The 15661-nt window shown below is 51.0% G+C and overlaps 2 long non-coding RNA genes across 2 annotated transcripts; both read left to right on the top strand.

The window, feature by feature from the left end:
• Positions 1-1649: 1649 nt before the first annotated feature.
• Positions 1650-2339, top strand: LOC110437799 (uncharacterized). The gene is made up of 3 exons (XR_011006609.2): positions 1650-1841; positions 1916-2170; positions 2251-2339. It is a non-coding gene; the product is annotated as an uncharacterized lncRNA (long non-coding RNA).
• Positions 2340-9310: 6971 nt separating this feature from the next.
• On the top strand, positions 9311-10000 carry LOC103908933 (uncharacterized). The gene is made up of 3 exons (XR_011006608.2): positions 9311-9502; positions 9577-9831; positions 9912-10000. It is a non-coding gene; the product is annotated as an uncharacterized lncRNA (long non-coding RNA).
• Positions 10001-15661: the final 5661 nt, after the last annotated feature.

Raw genomic sequence — 15661 nt, 5'->3', positions numbered from 1 at the left:
AGCGCTGAGTTGAGTATATTTCAGGCACGTCACTGTCGCTCTGCTGGGTGTGTGTCTTCGGGGAAGTTGACTCTTGGTTGTGCTCGTTACACAGACCTTCTCTTGGGGGAGTTCGAAGGGTACCAACTGGGCAGCGAGCCCACCGCCCGCCTGCGGAACAACGTCACTTCGAAGCTGGGGAGAATCAAAGCCTTCCTTGGTTACATGGCCAGGAGCACCGCGGAGCCAGGGACCTTCCTTTTCCTCAACCAACCAGCCCGAATCAGAGCGTGGACCGCCCTGCTAGGTCAGACGCGGATGGCCGAGCCCACCAGGCAGCACTATCTGAAGAACGTGGCCCAATTCCTGGACTACCTATCAGAAACGTACGGACCAAGCAGGCGAAGGAAAGCAGACTGATCCCCAAGGCCAGCCTAGTGCGCTGTCACCGGACCGCCGGGAGGAAAATTCCCGCCCTGCTAGGTAAGCCAGCCTTCCGCCGTTCCAACGATTCCCCCTGTTTGTTCTTCCGGGGCACCAACAGCTCTTGGTTCACCCACGTCTGTCTGCCCCTCTCCCCCGCGAATGGGACTCATTCGGGGGGAAGGGGGGCAGACAGACGTGGCTGGGTGAACCAAGAACTGCTAGTACCCCTGAAAAAGAAGCGAACATTTCCTCTCTGGGTCACCAGCAGTTCTTGCTTCATCCAGCCACGTCTGTCTGCCCCCCTTCCCCGCGAATGAGTCCCATTCGCGGGGAAGGGGGGGCAGACAGACGTGGCTGGATGAACCAACGGTTGCTGGTGGCCTGGGTTTAATTTCCTCTCTGGGTCACCAGCAGTTCTTGCTTCATCCAGCCACGTCTGTCTGCCCCCCTTCCCCGCGAATGAGTCCCATTCGCGGGGAAGGGGGGGCAGACAGACGTGGCTGGATGAACCAACGGTTGCTGGTGGCCTGGGTTTAATTTCCTCTCTGGGTCACCAGCAGTTCTTGCTTCATCCAGCCACGTCTGTCTGCCCCTCTCCCCCGCCAATGGGACTCATTCGGGGGGAAGGGGGGCAGACAGACGTGGCTGGATGAACCAACGGCTGCTGGTGGCCTAGGTTTAATTTCCTCTCTGGGTTACCAGCAGTTCTTGGTTCATCCAGCCACGTCTGTCTGCCCCTCTCCCCCGCGAATGGGACTTATTCGGGGGGAAGGGGGGCAGACAGACGTGGCTGGATGAACCAACGGCTGCTGGTGGCCTAGGTTTAATTTCCTCTCTGGGTCACCAGCAGTTCTTGGTTCATCCAGCCACGTCTGTCTGCCCCTCTCCCCCGCGAATGGGACTCATTCGGGGGGAAGGGGGGCAGACAGACGTGGCTGGATGAACCAACGGCTGCTGGTGGCCTAGGTTTAATTTTCTCTCTGGGTCACCAGCAGTTCTTGGTTCATCCAGCCACGTCTGTCTGCCCCTCTCCCCCGCGAATGGGACTTATTCGGGGGGAAGGGGGGCAGACAGATGTGGCTGGGTGAACCAACAGCTGCTGGTGCCCCTGAAGAAGAAACGAACATTTCCTCTCCGGGCCACCAGCAGCTCTTGGTTGAGCTGCTGGCGCCCCGAAGAACAGGTCACCAGCAGCCAAGAGCTGTTGGTGACCCAGAGAGGAAATAGAACCGTCAGTGGTCTAATTTGTCTAATGTCCTTCACCAGATAGCCTCGAGTCCAACCCAAGCACTAGGCAACAGTGGCGCTTCTATGGCTTTCTGACTGGCTACCTAACCTCCATCTCTGGGCACCGCTGTGGAGTCTTCCAGAATCTCACAATCCAGGAGGTTGAAGAGGCCTCCAGAAGCCCCGACGAGTCTGCTTATGTCATTAACGTGAGTATGGCGCAAGTAAGGTGGGGGTCACCAGTAGCATGCTCTCTCACTCACTGCTTGTTCTCTGACGGCAGATTACCACGCACAAAACAAACAGAGCCTTCGGGGCGGCCCAGCTGTCCCTAAACAGGGAGGAATACAGCTGGTTCCGCAGGTTTTTGGCGCTGCGGGCTGGTCTCCCTGGAGGGAGCCAGGCTACCTATTTCTTTTTTACTTCCAGAGCCAGTCCTTGTCGGACCCTGAACAAGTACTTTCAGTCTGCTTGGGTCAGTATGGGCCTTCCAGGCAAACCCACCTTTACTGACGTACGGACTGCGATCGCGACCCATGTGAGTAGGCATTGTGACGCCCCTGTAACCAACAGCGGCGGCTTCGATCCTAATCAAGCTTCTGTCTCTCTCCGACGCAGGCAAAGAATGCACACTCTTCAGAGGATCGCCGCAAGGTGGTGCAATTCATGTGCCATGACACTTCAACCTCAGATAAGTTCTACGCACTTCACTTTGGACCTCTCCAAGCACGTGAGCGCCGCAGACTGTTTGAAAGGGCCCTGGTGGAGAAGGAGGAGGAGGAGGAGGAGGATGGGGAGGCAGCGGGCACTGAAAGCCCCCTGCGGAAAGGGCGCAAGAGGACAGAGACTCCCGTCTCTCCCCTGGTAAAAATCAGATTCTCTTTGGCGTGGACAGCAGAACGTGTGGCATTGGCTAACTGCCCTTTATGTGTCTCTTTTCCAGGAGGGAACCAGCAGGAGGACGCTGCCATGGCGCCCTGCCAGGGGGAAAAGCCAGGGCGCTCGCCCACTCGAACCAACAGAAGACTCTGAATCGTCCTAAATAAATATTGTACAACTTAACGGTCAAATGGTGTTCAGTGTCTTCATTATTCCTTTTATTTATTATCTGTGTGGTAAAAGTAGATTCAGTAGGTACAAATGAGCCCTGTCTTCTTAGTTCAAAGCTGGATGCCTGCTGCGTCCAGGTTCTGCCTTGGCTACGTTCCGATTGGGACAAATTATCCCTAACTTGTGTGTTAAAAGTGTCACGTGGGATGCCCTCGTCCAGGTTCTGCCTTGGCTACGTTCTGATTGGGACAAACTATCCCTGCCTTGTGTGTTAAAAGTGACTCGCGGGACGCCCCCGTCCAGGTTCAGCCTTGGTTGATAGCTCATAGGGAGAATTAATCCCTTTTGCAGCACAAGGAGGTGCTGGGCTGGACAAATCTGTCCAGGTCTGCAAATGCTTTGAACGCCCAGAAGGCCTTGAGTCCAATTCTGTATATTAGCAAGCTTCTCCCGGGACAGCTCGGTCCTTTGAGATGCATGAATAGGTCAGGACAGGGCAGCTGTGGAGTGGAGGTTAACTTTATGGAGAAATGTGACTGTCTGAAAGCAGAACACTCCAGTGAAATTCAGAACTACCTTTTGGGTAGAGCTAAAAACATAGTCAAAGTAGGACTAAAAAGTAGTAGCTCACCTGATAAAGTAGTTACCCCTGAAGTTATTTATGAAATACTGTTACGTTATTTCAGTGACAGCCCAGAGTCTTGTCTCCCACTTGCAGACTTCTATTCCCCACTGCCCTTTGTCAGAGAAAGCCCTGTCGATTTCTTGGTCCGTCTCAATAACGCAGCTGAAATCGCTGATAAGCACCTGCTGAAATGAATAACATTTCACAGGAAGTTGCAATGATGTTTATCCGTAACTGTCCTGATACTGGACTTTCTAATGTGTTCAAATACAAACCTGCTACAAAATGGTCATTCGCAGAGGTGCAAGAAGCGATTGATGAGCATCAAAGAGAGTTTAGAACAAAGAACCAGCACTCTTACCCTCAATCTGACTATTCATTTAAGGTATCCAATATTACTGTCAGCAACACAGAAACACCCACTGTGGAAAACACTGCAGTAAATGCAGCAGCGTGCATTTCCAGTAATCAGAATGTCAAACCTGAGATCACCACAGCACCCCCACACGCTGCTTCGACTGACACTTGTACGTTGGAACGAGTACTGAGCATGCTGGAGAGAGTGCTTGAACGCACTAACGTACAGACTACTTCTGATAGATCTCAGTCGCCATCTTGGTCCCGTCCATCTAGATGTTGTGTCTGTGGTGAGAGAACTCATTCTACACAGTCACACTGCATGTCAGAGAAAAGATGCCTTAATTGTCTTGACGTTGGCCATCAGCGCAGGTCCTGTCCTTGGAGGAGTGCTGAGAGCGGAGGCCACTCCCAGATTCAGGGAAACTGATACACCCGCACTGTGGAGGGGATAGTGCGGGTGAAGAAATTCAGAAGACCCAGGCCTCAATGGCCAGCAAAGCTGCCCCAAGACAAGCGTTCGAACCCGGGCAAAGCCAAGTGCTCGCTGCTGCCCTGGTCTAACCAAAGACCCAGGCCTCAATGGCCAGCAAAGCTGCCCCAAAACAAGCGTTCCAACACGGGCAAAGCCAAGTGCGCGCTGCTGCCCTGGTCTAACCAAAGACCCAGGCCTCAATGGCCAGCAAAGCTGCCCCAAAACAAGCGTTCCAACACGGGCAAAGCCAAGTGCGCGCTGCTGCCCTGGTTTAACCAAAGACCCAGGCCTCAATGGCCAGCAAAGCTGCCCCAAAACAAGCGTTCAAACACGGGCAAAGCCAAGTGCGCGCTGCTGCCCTGGTCTAACCAAAGACCCAGGCCTCAATGGCCAGCAAAGCTGCCCCAAAACAAGCGTAGCAACACGGGCAAAGCCAAGTGCTCGCTGCTGCCCTGGTTAACCAAAGACCCAGGCCTCAAAGGCCAGCAAAGCTGCCCCAAAACAAGCGTTCGAACCCGGGCAAAGCCAAGTGCGCGCTGCTGCCCTGGTCTAACCAAAGACCCAGGCCTCAATGGCCAGCAAAGCTGCTCCAAATTAAGCGTTCGAACCCGGGCAAAGCCAAGTGTGCTCTGCTGCCCTGGTCTAACCAAAGACCCAGGCCTCAATGGCCAGCAAAGCTGCCCCAAAACAAGCGTTCAAACACGGGCAAAGCCAAGTGCGCGCTGCTGTCCAGGTCTAACCAAAGACCCAGGCCTCAATGGCCAGCAAAGCTGCCCCAAGACAAGCGTTCAAACACGGGCAAAGCCAAGTGCGCGCTGCTGCCCTGGTCTAACCAAAGACCCAGGCCTCAAAGGCCAGCAAAGCTGCCCCAAGACAAGCGTTCGAACCCGGGCAAGGCCAGTAGGCTGAACACCATGGGAGTCAGGGGTCCATGGCTGAGCTGCTACCCCGTGTCCCAGCGTTCGTCCCCCCCGCAGGCCACCGCGCGCGCCCCGGGGAGACAGGGGTCCATGTCTGAGCTTCCAACCCACGACCCCAGCGCTCGTCCCCCCCGCAGCAAACAGGAGTTTTCATCGCTCACGCAGGCTAGAACTATGCGCCGCTGGTGCCCCATCCCCGGGCTTAATAGTGGGGTGCCCGGGCACTGCTGGTGATTAGGTGCAAGTCTGGAGGGTTCTTTGGAACCAGCGCTTGCCCCCGGAGGGTGTGTGTACCTCGGGCATTGGGCGCGGGGCACAGGGCCCCCCCTGGATGTCAGAAGCTCCGGGCCAGGGAGTGGAGCTGGGCTGGGCTTGCCCCCACCGGAGAGTGTATGTACCTCGGGCATTGGGCACCGGGCACAGGGCCCCCCCTGGATGTCAGAGGCTCCGGGCCAGGGAGTGGAGCTGGGCTGGGCTTGCCCCCACCGGAGAGTGTGTGTACCTCGGGCACTGCGCGCCGGGCACAGGGCCCCACCCTGGATGTCAGAGGCTCCATCAATGGTTCACCAGCGGCTCCATCAATGGTTCACCAGCGGCACATCTTTACGCATCTAGCGCCAAGGTCCAACAGGAAAACGTTATGCCTGGCACTCACCGGGGCGTTGGTTAGGCCCAGGCCCGAGCCCACCAAACCATGCCCGACAGGAGACCACCCTTCCCGGCCTACTTGTCGAGACGTCCTGCGCCTGGAGGTTTTTGCCCGACACCCACAATCTCTGACCTGCCATCAGGGTTTCGGGGAAGGCGACAATTTACGGACTTAGTCTCTGACAGTCCAGTCGCCAGACCCCACGGTGACTGATCGATAGGAGCTAGTGTGGCGCCCCAGGGGCTAGGCCCCCACCCAGGCCCCCCAAAGCACCAATGGGGTCGGCCTCTATGGGTGTGGCAGATCCTCCCCGTCCTGGGCGTTCTATCAGGTAGGCGTGGGGGTGTCCCTCCGCACACAGCGCCCCCCCTTCCCGCCCCAATCTGTGGGTAAGGACCCAGATGGCCCGTCTGGCTATATGACCCAGAGCTTGTCTGCTGCTCAGCCCGCCCGCCAGCCCGCCCCCCTGGACTCCGTTTCCCCCGCGCCGATACTCGGCCCGTGCCCCCGCCCCACGTCCCTCGCCCTGCGAGGGCTGGGGGATGTTCGGTGGGTTCGGTCGAGTCACCCGACGTGGTGAATCGAGCCCCCAGGGGCAGTGTAGGGAACGAGCTGGTGTAGGCTTCGATTCTACCCCCGCCCGAGTGTGTGCGTCTGCATCCCGTCCGTCCATCCGCCCGCAACGCCGCCCACCCCCTGGGTTTATCCTAGCTGGCTCCTGGCTGACCCCCACCCCACCTACCCTGCTCCCAGGGGGAGTGAGGGTGGTTGGTTGGGGGGAAGCTAGTGGACTCCGGCGAGGTGAAACGTGCCAGGGTCAGTGGTGCCGGAGTTACGGGCTGTCTGGACCCCCCTTTCGATGGTTGGTGCGTATCCATGTTGGTTGTAGCAGGTCGTAAAAGCTAAACAAAAGCTCCTGCGGCTGCCGCGTGTGGAGCTGCTCCCCCCCCAAAAACGGCGCATGTTCGATGGGGCTCAAACAATCCCCTTTTTGGGGTGGAAAAAGTGAACGAGAAAGGCTGTGGAAAAGCTCCCGCTGGCCAGAACAGCAATGAAGGGGGGATAGGGAGTGAGGTGGGACACCCCTTCCCCCCTACTTGAGAGTCGTAACAAAAGAAGGCTTAAACCGAATGGATCCACGTAGGGCATCGGCTTACACCCCCACCTTACGGGGGGGGTGTCCTTCCCCTTTAAGAAATACGGGTCCACCAACGTCATGACGCAGAAGTGGACGCCACCTCCGCCCGCTTATCAACCGCCACATGTGGCGTGTGGGCCCCTTTCCCCCTCTGCATTGGCTCTAGCACGGTCATGGCTGAATGTGCCCTATGCTTCAACGTCTACAGCCGGCTTGCGTCTCACCTGACGGCCGTTCACAAGGTGACCAACGCGGACGAGAAGCGGCTGCTGCTCGCGCTGGCCGCCGGCCGCATGGACACGCGGAGGTCGCCGCGCAGGACGCCAGCCCGCCTGGACAGGCACTTGAGGCAGCACGCGGAGCTCTCGACCTCGGGCCGGAAAGAGGCTATGGGGAGGGCGAAACGCCGGAAAGTAGCTCGGGAGTTGCAGTGGCTGCGGCCCACCCAGCCTGCAATCCCCGTCGTCTCCCAGCTAGCCTCGTCCTCCGAGGTGGTGCAAGACTCGGGAGGGCCCAGAGGCCGGCCGCCCGTGCGCCGACCGCGGCTACAGGCGCGCCACCGAGCGCATACAGGCTCAGCTCACGGACCTGGGGAGGCAGGTTACCAAGATCCGGTCCACCCTGCTCCAAATCACATGCCTCTACCGGGAGCTAAGGAAGGGAGAAGGGGGGGGAAGGAGGAGGAAGAGAGCGAGGAGAACCAGGTCGCCTCCTGCACCACCGGCTCCCGGGCGAGGGGTGGCCGGAGGTCCGACGCCCCCCGAGCCTACGGAGGCTTTGGAACCCACTGCCTACACGTTCCCGGACCACGTCCCAGCGCTGAGTTGAGTATATTTCAGGCACGTCACTGTCGCTCTGCTGGGTGTGTGTCTTCGGGGAAGTTGACTCTTGGTTGTGCTCGTTACACAGACCTTCTCTTGGGGGAGTTCGAAGGGTACCAACTGGGCAGCGAGCCCACCGCCCGCCTGCGGAACAACGTCACTTCGAAGCTGGGGAGAATCAAAGCCTTCCTTGGTTACATGGCCAGGAGCACCGCGGAGCCAGGGACCTTCCTTTTCCTCAACCAACCAGCCCGAATCAGAGCGTGGACCGCCCTGCTAGGTCAGACGCGGATGGCCGAGCCCACCAGGCAGCACTATCTGAAGAACGTGGCCCAATTCCTGGACTACCTATCAGAAACGTACGGACCAAGCAGGCGAAGGAAAGCAGACTGATCCCCAAGGCCAGCCTAGTGCGCTGTCACCGGACCGCCGGGAGGAAAATTCCCGCCCTGCTAGGTAAGCCAGCCTTCCGCCGTTCCAACGATTCCCCCTGTTTGTTCTTCCGGGGCACCAACAGCTCTTGGTTCACCCACGTCTGTCTGCCCCTCTCCCCCGCGAATGGGACTCATTCGGGGGGAAGGGGGGCAGACAGACGTGGCTGGGTGAACCAAGAACTGCTAGTACCCCTGAAAAAGAAGCGAACATTTCCTCTCTGGGTCACCAGCAGTTCTTGCTTCATCCAGCCACGTCTGTCTGCCCCCCTTCCCCGCGAATGAGTCCCATTCGCGGGGAAGGGGGGGCAGACAGACGTGGCTGGATGAACCAACGGTTGCTGGTGGCCTGGGTTTAATTTCCTCTCTGGGTCACCAGCAGTTCTTGCTTCATCCAGCCACGTCTGTCTGCCCCCCTTCCCCGCGAATGAGTCCCATTCGCGGGGAAGGGGGGGCAGACAGACGTGGCTGGATGAACCAACGGTTGCTGGTGGCCTGGGTTTAATTTCCTCTCTGGGTCACCAGCAGTTCTTGCTTCATCCAGCCACGTCTGTCTGCCCCTCTCCCCCGCCAATGGGACTCATTCGGGGGGAAGGGGGGCAGACAGACGTGGCTGGATGAACCAACGGCTGCTGGTGGCCTAGGTTTAATTTCCTCTCTGGGTTACCAGCAGTTCTTGGTTCATCCAGCCACGTCTGTCTGCCCCTCTCCCCCGCGAATGGGACTTATTCGGGGGGAAGGGGGGCAGACAGACGTGGCTGGATGAACCAACGGCTGCTGGTGGCCTAGGTTTAATTTCCTCTCTGGGTCACCAGCAGTTCTTGGTTCATCCAGCCACGTCTGTCTGCCCCTCTCCCCCGCGAATGGGACTCATTCGGGGGGAAGGGGGGCAGACAGACGTGGCTGGATGAACCAACGGCTGCTGGTGGCCTAGGTTTAATTTTCTCTCTGGGTCACCAGCAGTTCTTGGTTCATCCAGCCACGTCTGTCTGCCCCTCTCCCCCGCGAATGGGACTTATTCGGGGGGAAGGGGGGCAGACAGATGTGGCTGGGTGAACCAACAGCTGCTGGTGCCCCTGAAGAAGAAACGAACATTTCCTCTCCGGGCCACCAGCAGCTCTTGGTTGAGCTGCTGGCGCCCCGAAGAACAGGTCACCAGCAGCCAAGAGCTGTTGGTGACCCAGAGAGGAAATAGAACCGTCAGTGGTCTAATTTGTCTAATGTCCTTCACCAGATAGCCTCGAGTCCAACCCAAGCACTAGGCAACAGTGGCGCTTCTATGGCTTTCTGACTGGCTACCTAACCTCCATCTCTGGGCACCGCTGTGGAGTCTTCCAGAATCTCACAATCCAGGAGGTTGAAGAGGCCTCCAGAAGCCCCGACGAGTCTGCTTATGTCATTAACGTGAGTATGGCGCAAGTAAGGTGGGGGTCACCAGTAGCATGCTCTCTCACTCACTGCTTGTTCTCTGACGGCAGATTACCACGCACAAAACAAACAGAGCCTTCGGGGCGGCCCAGCTGTCCCTAAACAGGGAGGAATACAGCTGGTTCCGCAGGTTTTTGGCGCTGCGGGCTGGTCTCCCTGGAGGGAGCCAGGCTACCTATTTCTTTTTTACTTCCAGAGCCAGTCCTTGTCGGACCCTGAACAAGTACTTTCAGTCTGCTTGGGTCAGTATGGGCCTTCCAGGCAAACCCACCTTTACTGACGTACGGACTGCGATCGCGACCCATGTGAGTAGGCATTGTGACGCCCCTGTAACCAACAGCGGCGGCTTCGATCCTAATCAAGCTTCTGTCTCTCTCCGACGCAGGCAAAGAATGCACACTCTTCAGAGGATCGCCGCAAGGTGGTGCAATTCATGTGCCATGACACTTCAACCTCAGATAAGTTCTACGCACTTCACTTTGGACCTCTCCAAGCACGTGAGCGCCGCAGACTGTTTGAAAGGGCCCTGGTGGAGAAGGAGGAGGAGGAGGAGGAGGATGGGGAGGCAGCGGGCACTGAAAGCCCCCTGCGGAAAGGGCGCAAGAGGACAGAGACTCCCGTCTCTCCCCTGGTAAAAATCAGATTCTCTTTGGCGTGGACAGCAGAACGTGTGGCATTGGCTAACTGCCCTTTATGTGTCTCTTTTCCAGGAGGGAACCAGCAGGAGGACGCTGCCATGGCGCCCTGCCAGGGGGAAAAGCCAGGGCGCTCGCCCACTCGAACCAACAGAAGACTCTGAATCGTCCTAAATAAATATTGTACAACTTAACGGTCAAATGGTGTTCAGTGTCTTCATTATTCCTTTTATTTATTATCTGTGTGGTAAAAGTAGATTCAGTAGGTACAAATGAGCCCTGTCTTCTTAGTTCAAAGCTGGATGCCTGCTGCGTCCAGGTTCTGCCTTGGCTACGTTCCGATTGGGACAAATTATCCCTAACTTGTGTGTTAAAAGTGTCACGTGGGATGCCCTCGTCCAGGTTCTGCCTTGGCTACGTTCTGATTGGGACAAACTATCCCTGCCTTGTGTGTTAAAAGTGACTCGCGGGACGCCCCCGTCCAGGTTCAGCCTTGGTTGATAGCTCATAGGGAGAATTAATCCCTTTTGCAGCACAAGGAGGTGCTGGGCTGGACAAATCTGTCCAGGTCTGCAAATGCTTTGAACGCCCAGAAGGCCTTGAGTCCAATTCTGTATATTAGCAAGCTTCTCCCGGGACAGCTCGGTCCTTTGAGATGCATGAATAGGTCAGGACAGGGCAGCTGTGGAGTGGAGGTTAACTTTATGGAGAAATGTGACTGTCTGAAAGCAGAACACTCCAGTGAAATTCAGAACTACCTTTTGGGTAGAGCTAAAAACATAGTCAAAGTAGGACTAAAAAGTAGTAGCTCACCTGATAAAGTAGTTACCCCTGAAGTTATTTATGAAATACTGTTACGTTATTTCAGTGACAGCCCAGAGTCTTGTCTCCCACTTGCAGACTTCTATTCCCCACTGCCCTTTGTCAGAGAAAGCCCTGTCGATTTCTTGGTCCGTCTCAATAACGCAGCTGAAATCGCTGATAAGCACCTGCTGAAATGAATAACATTTCACAGGAAGTTGCAATGATGTTTATCCGTAACTGTCCTGATACTGGACTTTCTAATGTGTTCAAATACAAACCTGCTACAAAATGGTCATTCGCAGAGGTGCAAGAAGCGATTGATGAGCATCAAAGAGAGTTTAGAACAAAGAACCAGCACTCTTACCCTCAATCTGACTATTCATTTAAGGTATCCAATATTACTGTCAGCAACACAGAAACACCCACTGTGGAAAACACTGCAGTAAATGCAGCAGCGTGCATTTCCAGTAATCAGAATGTCAAACCTGAGATCACCACAGCACCCCCACACGCTGCTTCGACTGACACTTGTACGTTGGAACGAGTACTGAGCATGCTGGAGAGAGTGCTTGAACGCACTAACGTACAGACTACTTCTGATAGATCTCAGTCGCCATCTTGGTCCCGTCCATCTAGATGTTGTGTCTGTGGTGAGAGAACTCATTCTACACAGTCACACTGCATGTCAGAGAAAAGATGCCTTAATTGTCTTGACGTTGGCCATCAGCGCAGGTCCTGTCCTTGGAGGAGTGCTGAGAGCGGAGGCCACTCCCAGATTCAGGGAAACTGATACACCCGCACTGTGGAGGGGATAGTGCGGGTGAAGAAATTCAGACCCTCCAAGATGATGCATCTAGCATATATGAGGCAACTTGCAAGTCAATGAAAAGTGATGATATGATTTTGTTTCAAAATGTGACTAAGTTAGCACATGCAGACAGCCTTTTCTACACTGATGTTCTAGTCAATGATTCTGTTCCTGTACAAGCGTTGATAGACAGTGGCTCTATTGCTTGTACCATTAGTGAACTTGCAGAATCTCGTCTACTTGATGCTGGGGTGTCTCTAGACCCATGTGAGATGCAGGCTAATGTTATGTTAGTCGGATGTGGTGGAGTTCAGGTCGCACCAAAGTGTATGTACCAGCTGACGATCAGAGTGTACGAGTATGTTGTCAGTGTGCCAACAATGGTTGTTAAAGGACAGCGGGATGAGTTGATATTGGGCACCAACGTTCTTAAATTTATCTTGAGTCAGCTTAAGCAGAACCCCACTTATTGGCCTGTTATGAATAGGCCTGAATCAACACAAGATGCTGAAATCGAGCAATTCCTCAATACCCTTTCTGGCCTCAACAGATGGAGGGGTGCTGAGATGCCTAATGTCATTGGAACTGCAAAACTGGCCCAGGCTGTTACACTGTTACCCAGAGGTGTGGACTCGAGTCATGTGACTTGGACTCGACTCAGACTCGAGTCATGAATTTGATGACTTCAGACTCGACTTGACAAAATATAAAAAGACTTGCAACTCGACTTGGACTTGAACATAAATGACTCGGACTTTCACTTGGACTTGCGCCTATTGACTTGTAAAGACTTGCTACTTTCTATAAAAAGCCCAAAGATAAAAAGTATGTTGTCATAGAACGCTCTATCTCTGCGTGTGTGTGCGTGTGTGACAGAGAGCATGCACGCATACTTTCGACCACTAGCGCTTTGTGGCGCACTTAAGTGTTTTTGCACCAGCGGGAAATTTGAAGATGCCATTTTCATTCTGACTAGGAGAGTGAAATAAACACATCCGCGGTCTGCTCCTTTTGTTTTATTCAGCGGATTTACAACATCTGTCAAAGGTAAGAGACTGTACTACTCGCAATGTGTTTCTGTTGTGCAAAAGCATTGTTTTACTGTTGTGTATAAGTCAATGAACTTCAGTTTTTTTTAAACCAAATTTACCCTCTCGTGATTTATATCATATGATTATGAATGAACATGGCTGTAATTTATGTTTTTGCACTTGGTAGTTTGTGTCAATGCGCATATTATGTTTTATCTTTGTGTTTTGCCCATCCTCTGACAGTATTTTCTAACTATTTAATTAGTAGTAACATTAATTACATGCCATAATAACTAGATATATAATTTATTTTTAAAGCTCTTAAAACTGTAAAAAAAAAAAGTGTTTTGTTATTTTCTGGTGACATTTTGCAATAAGGTTTCTTTAGTTAATCTATGTACTAACATGAACTAATAATGAACTATACTTCTAAACCTTTATTAATTATAGTTTAACATTTACTATTGCATTATTACAATTTAAAGTTATGCTTGTTAACATTAATGTTAATGCACTGTGAGTTAACAAGAATTAACCAATAATTTTATTTCCATTAATTAAAGCATAAAATAATGAATACTGTAATGAACTGCACTGCATTGTTTGTTCACATTAGTACATGCATAAACTTAATTAATTAATACAACCTTATTGTAAAGTGTTACATTTTTCATATTTTGGATTAATACTATTAATTTTATTTAGTATTTAAAACCTTAAAGGTATTTTTATTATTGTTGATGTTATGCCTCTTGGCAATATTTTAGTCCTCTATATGATTTTTAATTAAATTTTTTATTGCGAGATTGTAATGTAATGCATATATATTGTTGAATTTCTGTTTGTTTGTTTTTCTGTATTTCCCCCTCTATATTTAAGGCTTATCTACTTTTTTTAAAGTACTTAAAACCAACCATCTAATAAAAAATACAATTAACAATCACATTTTGTTTCATGAGTGTCTTTGTTCCTGTTTTGTAGGACTCTTATTTTAACAGATTTCATTTGGAAACACTTGACTGATCATTCAATTAAAGTTTTACCTTTATTATTCCATCACTCAATCAGATCATTTAATTGTGAGTTGAATTGCTCCATTTGTAATAGTTTTTAAATAAACTAAAAACGAAGACTTGTTTTATTCAGTTTGTTGAATGTGAACTTCTCTACTTTACATATTAAAAGATATTTAAAACCATTATGAATGTATTTAAACTAATATTTAAATTTATATAACTGTTTCACTGTGGGTATTTCTATTTTAATTTATTTAGCACATTTATTGGCTATTCAAACATGAAAACAAGTTTTAGATACTTTGTGGCTCTAAAAAATGGTTAAACATAACAATATCCCTGCAGAAAAATCCAGCTTAAACCAGCCTAGGCTGGTAAGCTGGTTTTAGCTGGTCGACCAGGCTGGTTTTAGAGGGGTTTTGGTCATTTCCAGGCTGGTTTCCAGCCATTTCCAGCCTGGTCTTAGCTGGTCAGGCTGGAAACTGACCAGCAAAATCCAGCTAAAACCAGCTTGACCAGTCTGGTTTAAGCTGTACATAGCTGGTTTTAGCTGGTCATCTCCCAGCCTGACCAGCTAAGACCAGGCTGGAAATGGCTGGAAACCAGCCTGGAAAAGGCCAAAACCCCTCTAAAACCAGCCTGGTCGACCAGCTAACTGGCGCTTCATAATTTTCCTGCTTTTGCTCTCCAGAGATCCTCCTGATAAATTGATTATTCCAGGATGTTGATATGGTTTATATATTGCTAAACTATTTAGTAACAATACATGAAAAACTATGAGGTTAAGGTAAATTCTATAATAAATACTAGTGTTTTTAAGAGTTAGGTATACTGCCTATGTTTAAGCCTAGTATTATTTACAAGTTGTTAATGAATGCTTCAGCATACTGTAGTATTAAGAATAGTGAACTAATAAAATGAAATACAGAGTGTAGTTTTACTACAGTAAAGTGTGGTGAATTGTAGTATAATATACCCAATACTGTAAAAAAAACTACAGCACTGGGTCATTTGTTTATATTACACTTGTGTTACCATAGCAACTATAATATGACCTCAACAGATTAATTGAAGTACTTTACTATAGTACTGTTCAAAACCCTGTCCATGCCAATAGATGTGTTCAGGGGCCCTGTGGAACAGCTTTTCCTCAAAATGAAGAGGATGACATGGAAAATGTCCTCCACAATCTCATCAATAATGTGGAAGACAGCAGAGACTAGTTCACTTTATTTTAGTTTCCATGATAAAATGGGATTGATAGTGAAATTTATTTAAAGAGTGAATAGTACAGTAGGCTATAATGCCAAATCTAGTTTTTCCTTATTTTTATCACAGTTACATTTCTGCTTGCGTTAGTTATATTTTTGTTTTAATGTTTTTTATTTGAGTAGTATGGTGAACCTTTTGAATGTTTAATAAATGTTTGTAAAACAAAATGCATTCTTTACATCCAACCTCTATTCTCTGTGTCTTTAAGTGTTTGAAACTCGAAGTATCTCATCATAAAACATACAGCCAAAATGTTATGGTTTATTAGATAAAAAATTTAATATGTCAGTCTATTTTAGTATTTTGGTTATTGTTAATAAATAGTGCCTCAATATAAATCATATCAAAAAGCACAAAAGGAAGAGGAAACACAAGACACAAATTCAATATATAATCTCTGAGAGCACGCAGGAAAATGTGTGCGTGAGCAGTGCATATTTGAGAGCGAGAAAATTTGCGCGTGAGCAGCGTATATTTGAGAGCTCGCAAGCAGTTTTGTTCACAGAGGAAATCGGTGCACGAGCATCACACAAGGTAGAGAGCAAAGTTCTTCATTGTTATGTGAAGAA

Source organism: Danio rerio, chromosome 16 (assembly GCF_049306965.1).
Source record: "Danio rerio strain Tuebingen ecotype United States chromosome 16, GRCz12tu, whole genome shotgun sequence".
NCBI lineage: Eukaryota > Metazoa > Chordata > Actinopteri > Cypriniformes > Danionidae > Danio > Danio rerio.
This window is presented reverse-complemented; position numbering and strand designations above follow the sequence as displayed.